This window comes from Theobroma cacao, chromosome 3 (assembly GCF_000208745.1).
Source record: "Theobroma cacao cultivar B97-61/B2 chromosome 3, Criollo_cocoa_genome_V2, whole genome shotgun sequence".
In the NCBI taxonomy this organism is placed as follows: domain Eukaryota; kingdom Viridiplantae; phylum Streptophyta; class Magnoliopsida; order Malvales; family Malvaceae; genus Theobroma; species Theobroma cacao.
Window position 1 is genome coordinate 15,969,180 of NC_030852.1, and position 6,228 is coordinate 15,975,407.

Genomic DNA, 6,228 nt, shown 5'->3' on the forward strand with positions numbered 1-6,228 from the left:
TTGATTTTGTCATTTGTAGCAAAATGGCCTTTTCCTGATACAATGAAAACTTTTTCTTGGTGTCCTGTTTCTCGCTGCAGCGAGAAACTCTCGAGTTTGGAGGGTTTACACTAGCTTGGGTCTCGCTGTAGCGAGAATGTATTCTCGCTGTAGTGAGAAATTTGTTGAAGCTTATCGCTACAGCGAGATTTATTCTTGCTACAGTGAGAAACATTGTTTTTTGCTTGGTACCCTGCTTGGTTTCTGCCCTATTTTCCATTTCTTTAACAGCATAGTTGATCATGGACTCCCAACATGAAGGAATTTATTTAATTAAGTTTGAAATGAGGGGTTTTAGTGAGAAACCCTTAGCTAGTTGAGAAAACCCTCGGCCAGTTGATAAATTGAGCCTAAATTTCACTGTAGTGAGGACCTGTCATTTCACTTGACTTGCTTGAATGCTATTAAAGTTTTCACTCTTCAAATTCTTTATTATGTATGGATCCTTTATCATCAAGTGATTAACCAATTAAGGGTTTAATGAGGGGTTTTAATAAGAATTTAACTAAATTGCATTGTTTTTGAAAATAAAAGCATTATGATTTCTTAACTTCTCTTATCGATTGCTTGTTCCATTCCTTTGTTCACTCACTGGGTTTATACTCACTGTTTTCAACTTCATATTTTCAGATCAGGAGGCAGTCAGTAACTAGGTTGAGGTGTCCCTGTAGGTTCATCTCCTTGGTAGGTATCTCGGCATTCAATAGTTGTACTCTCGCCCGGGTCTCTTTACTAGAAATCGAGTATTCTTTTGTTGTGTATAAACAAACCCGATGTAAATTATTAAGATATATGGTTTAGACAATATATGTATATCTTGATTGGTAATGCCACTATGAGATGGCCATTGTTTGCATTATGTTGAATTGGAATTATGAAATATAACTTTAACAACTTTTGATGGAATGATGAATAGGTCATATAGATAGGCTTGCTTGGGCTTAATGGGCTATGTCCATTGGGCCCATGCGTCGGTCATGGTCTAGAATTTGAGTCGTGACATTGAGCCTGTAAAAACCATTATTAGTGGGTTATCACTTGATCCCATTAAAAGCAAGAATCTCATTGTGGATTGTGTAAGTGTTATCGCTTGATCTCATAAAAAAGCTATCACAGCCCAAATCCCGAGCCATGACCGACGCATGGGCCCAATGGGCATAGCCCACTAAGCCCAAGCAAGCTTTTTTTTTTTATGCAATCCCAATCATCATTCTCAACCATAATTTCTAAAACCATATATTACAATTCTCAACTATAAATATTTTAGTAACGTTTTATAGCAATCCAATATTCACATTTGTATTATGCTAACATAGTATTACTCATTTGTCACCTTATAGTGGCATCAATAATCAAATATACATATTTGATTTTTAACATGAATCTTAGTGGTCTTCATTACTTATACATATACACAAGCATAAGACTCTTGACCGTCAGCGGAGTGACCGTGGGTGAAGGTACAGCTACTGAGATGCCATAGTACTTACCAAGAGGACGAGCATACGTGGACACTCAATCGAGGTCCCAACTGTTTTCAAATTTGAAAACATGAAGTTTAAAAACGTGAGTATAAAACTCAGTAGTGAACATAAGAAGGGAACAAGCAATCGATAGAAGGAATTTGGAAATCATGATACACTTGTTTCAAAAACAATGCAATTGATTTAATTTTTCACTAAAAAACCCCTCATTTCAAACTTTGATCAATAACCTCGTAGTGTTGCAAAAACCCATGATCAATCCATGAAGTTAAATGGGTGAAAAATAGGTCAAAATCAAGCAAGGTAGCAAGCATGGCAACAAGTTTCTCGCTGCAGTGAGAAACAGTCTTAGTTTGCATATGTTTCAGTTTTTCTATCATATCTCCTACTACAGAAGTCTAATTGACCTAATTTTTGAACCATTAGAAAGCTAAGAGGTAGGGATACAACGTTTATGTTTATCACTTTTCCCATTTCGGAAGGAAAGGTGGTCAAAATCTTCATCAAAATTAAAGTACTACACTAGAACCCGAGAGTTTCCCGCTGCAGCGAGAATCAGGCCAGTGTGACCCCCAAAACTCGAGAGTTTCTCGCTCTAGCAAAATGAATCTTGCTGCAGTGAGAAACAAAGCATTTTTATTGAAATGAGTCTCATTACATCAAAAGCCATTTTCTTGTTGACATGAAAAGCAATTTGGGAGCAATTAACAATGCCAACACACAACACAATCACAATTATTTTCATAATTTTTCTATAACATATATATATTTGCATATACATACATCATCATGCATACCATCCTGCCACACTTAACTCATGTGCATCCCCCCACATCGTGCACATAGCTGGAGTCATTGTGTGCATCCCCCCACATCGTGCACAAGCAATATCATCGTGTGCATCCCTCCACATCGTGCACAAGCAATATCATCACCCACACTCCCATACCCCGTCATCACCGGCATGTGCATCCTCTCACATCGTGCACACGCATGGTTATAATTATCACACAATATCAACTATCAATGCACAACATATATATATATATACCAACGTAATATAGTGGTACATGAATCCATAACAGCCACATGTCACAACATAGAGACAATTTATCAAGGGCTTGTCCCCATGCATAATTTAATGAAAAGCCAAGTAAAATCATTTAAATGCTTTATCCCAACACATATATATTTTCCAAAAACACTCTGATACAAGTTTACTCATCGATATTTGTTGAATCTTTAATTGACTCTAACTTTGATTATTGCTTCAAATGGACATGTGAGGCCTCATTGGAACTTATTGTCACACACAACATCACAACCAACCCAAATTGGCATTAATATAATTCCAAAAGCTCTTTCCTAAATAAAGTTTCACTAGTTATTCCTAACTAGCTTCCAATTGCCATTAAATGGCTATCTATTCTTTCTACTCTAGTAACTCTAGAAATAAATAAACAAACCTCAATAATAAAACAACTCACAACTCCAATTACTAGCCATTATCAACAACCTAAAAGCAATCCTCATTCATTACTCACCTTGGTGGATTTGTAGTTGAATTCCTTCTCAAGAATACTCAAGCTATCATGGAAAGTCTCTCTCTCTTTCTCTCTCTAAAATTTCCAACTAGTGAGTGAAAGTGCTGAACAAAGACTTTTTAAGGGTTTTAAAGTGAGAGAGTGAAAGAGCACAAAGGTTCTATGAAAAAGTGCACAAAGGCATAAAAATTGGAGCTAGAGAGAGAGAAAGAGAGAGTTATGGAAGTTGCAAAGCAAGCTTCCATGGAGGATAAAAGGAACGTGAAATAGGAGGAAGAAGAAGAAGAAAAAGCTGCTGGAGCTTAGATATTTATGCTTCAAGTTAATCCAAATTTCCACTGAAATTACCAAAATGCCCTTAACATGGTGGCTTTGTCTTCCTCCCATCCTTTGTGCAACCTTTACTCTTTTGACACTGAGGCAAGGTACATAATAGTCTAGAAATACTCAGGTTCATGAAAACATAAAAATTTAGACTCGAGATACAAAATGACCATTTTGCCCCTATCATGGAAATTATCATTGTTTTTATCTTCTTCATTTATTTTACCATTATAAACATCATTCATTCACTCCTTAGGCCTATTTAGACCTTAATAGCATCAAGAAAACCCACTCGTATGAGCTCACTAAGGGAAATTATGAAATTACCCTTGGTCCACATTATTGTGTCTACTTCTAGTTATGTGTCTATGGAGATCGAGATTTCACAGGTTCACTTCTGAATTACCCTTTTTAACTCGGTGATTAACCTTAATTGGCATTTGTAAACTTTATTAGCCACCGTATCAAAATACGAGGTACTACAAAAGCAATTGTAAGTGTTATTGCTTGATCCCGTTAGAAAGTAAGAATCCTTTTAATGGATTGGAAATTCCTTGGTTGCCAAAGGAGTGGATGTAGGCATTGTAAAGGTCGAACCACTATAAAATCTGTGTCTCTTTTTTATTTTCTGCATTATTATTCATTGCTTACATTTGCCTTAGGAAAATAGTTTTATATTGATTTATTCTTTTGCACTTAAAATTTTTTTTTCACATTATAGCTAGCATTTAACTTAGGAAAGTATTTTTCTTTGGTATATTATTTTTATGCTTAGTAATTATTGTTGAAAACTTGTTTTTGATACTAGAAAATATTTTGGGTGAAAGGGTTTTGATTTTTATACTTAGTTTTTAAAAAAAAAATTTTTAATACCAATGCACCTTCCCTATTGGTATATTGCTCTTTAAGACTTGTACACTAATAATTGGTATCAAAGATTGGTCTCAAATTTTGTAGGTTTAATCGCTTTTGACAGATCCTTTGTAGAAGTTGAAATCGTAGAAATGGAGGTTACGGCGACAATTCTTGGTGATGGTCAATCAATCCAAAGGCCACCATTTTTTGTAGGTACAAACTATCCTAATTGGAAATAGCACATGGAAATATTTATACAATCTATGGACTTGGATGTTTGGAGTGTAATACTTGATGGGCCTCATGTACATTATTAGGAAGTAGATAACAAGATAGTGATTAAAACTAGACATGAGTGGAATGATAAGGATAAAAAATTGATTCAAATAAAGTGTCTATATGTGAAAATGCGAAACAAATTTGGGACACTCTAGAGACCACCTATGAAGGCACTAATTAAGTCAAGGAATCCAAGATTGGAGTGCTTGCACATGACTATGAGCTTTTTAGGATGAAAGAGAGTGAATCAATTAATAAGATGTTGGATAGATTCACTAATGTTGTTGACGGTTTGAAGGGTTTAGGGAAAGACTTTCCTAATGCTCAACTATTCAGGAAAATTCTATATTGCCTACCTAAATCTTAGAGACCTAAAGTCACGGCTATAAAAGAAGCTAGGAACCTCAATGACCATAAGCTAGAAGAGTTAATAAGATCCCTACCCACATAGAAAATGACATTGAAACATGAAAGTGAGTTAGAGGAGTCTCAAAAGGAAGACTTCAAACAAAAAGGAATAGCCTTTAAGTATTTTGTTGAGGAGGATGAGAAAAGCACTAAAAGTGAGAGTGAAAATACAGAAGATATGGCTATGTTAGCTAGAAAGTTTAATAAGCTCATGAAGCAAAACTATAAAAATAGGAAATCTACAAAGAGGGATGTGCCAAAAAATGAGCACACAAGAGATCACTTAATGTGCTATAATTGCAAGAAGCCAGAACTCACCAAATATGAATTCCCTAACAAGAAAAGCATTTCAAGGAACTTTAAGAAGAAAGTAATGATGTCATCTTGGAGTGATAGTGATAAATCACAAGTTGAAGAAGATGATGAGGTTGCAAATCTTTGCCTCATGGCATTTGATGACAACAAGGTGTTTCCTACCCTTTATGATCTTGGTACTCATGATGAATAGGATCATATTTTGGTGAATTGCAAGATGTCTTTGAAGAATTAGCTTTTGAATTTGAGAAAATGAATTTGAAGCACAAGAAAATGATTTCAAAACTTAGTGTTGAAAATGAATTCTTAATGAAGGCAAAAGATATAGCAACTATGTGGGGTTTCTTGTTTTCCCCTAAACATGGTACAACTCAAATTATTCATTGGGTAAAACCATTTATAGGTGAATATAAATTGAATGTAGATGGCAGTTCCCGAAATCATCAGAGTGTAGCAAGTGAAAAAAAAAATGAAGGCAAATGATGATTTGGGAAAAGAAAATGAAAATTTAAAAATTAATTTTGAAGCTTGTCATAAGAAAATTGATGTTTTAGAAAAGGAGATTTTAGATATGAAAATGAAGCTTGAAGATTTGACATTCCTTTTAGGCATATCATGTAAGTCTCATAACATTCACTAGTCTAGACATAACATTTCTAGACATGTTGACCATAGAGACATTCAACATTGTGTCATCATTTCCATTAGATTAACTCATAATCACATCAACATCATTAGCCTAGGCATAATCCTTCTAGGAGTATCGCATCATTCTCACATATTTTCTAGTATAAGTGTCACGACCCAATTTCCCGGGCCATGACCGGCGCATGAGCTCAATGAGCATAGCTCACTAAGCCCAAGCAAGCCTATCCATTTACCTTTGCTTAACAAATTTATCATATCATGCATACACACACACCTTTTCTCGGGTGTGAACATAGCCAAAACACAATGGCATTATCGATAATAATATACAT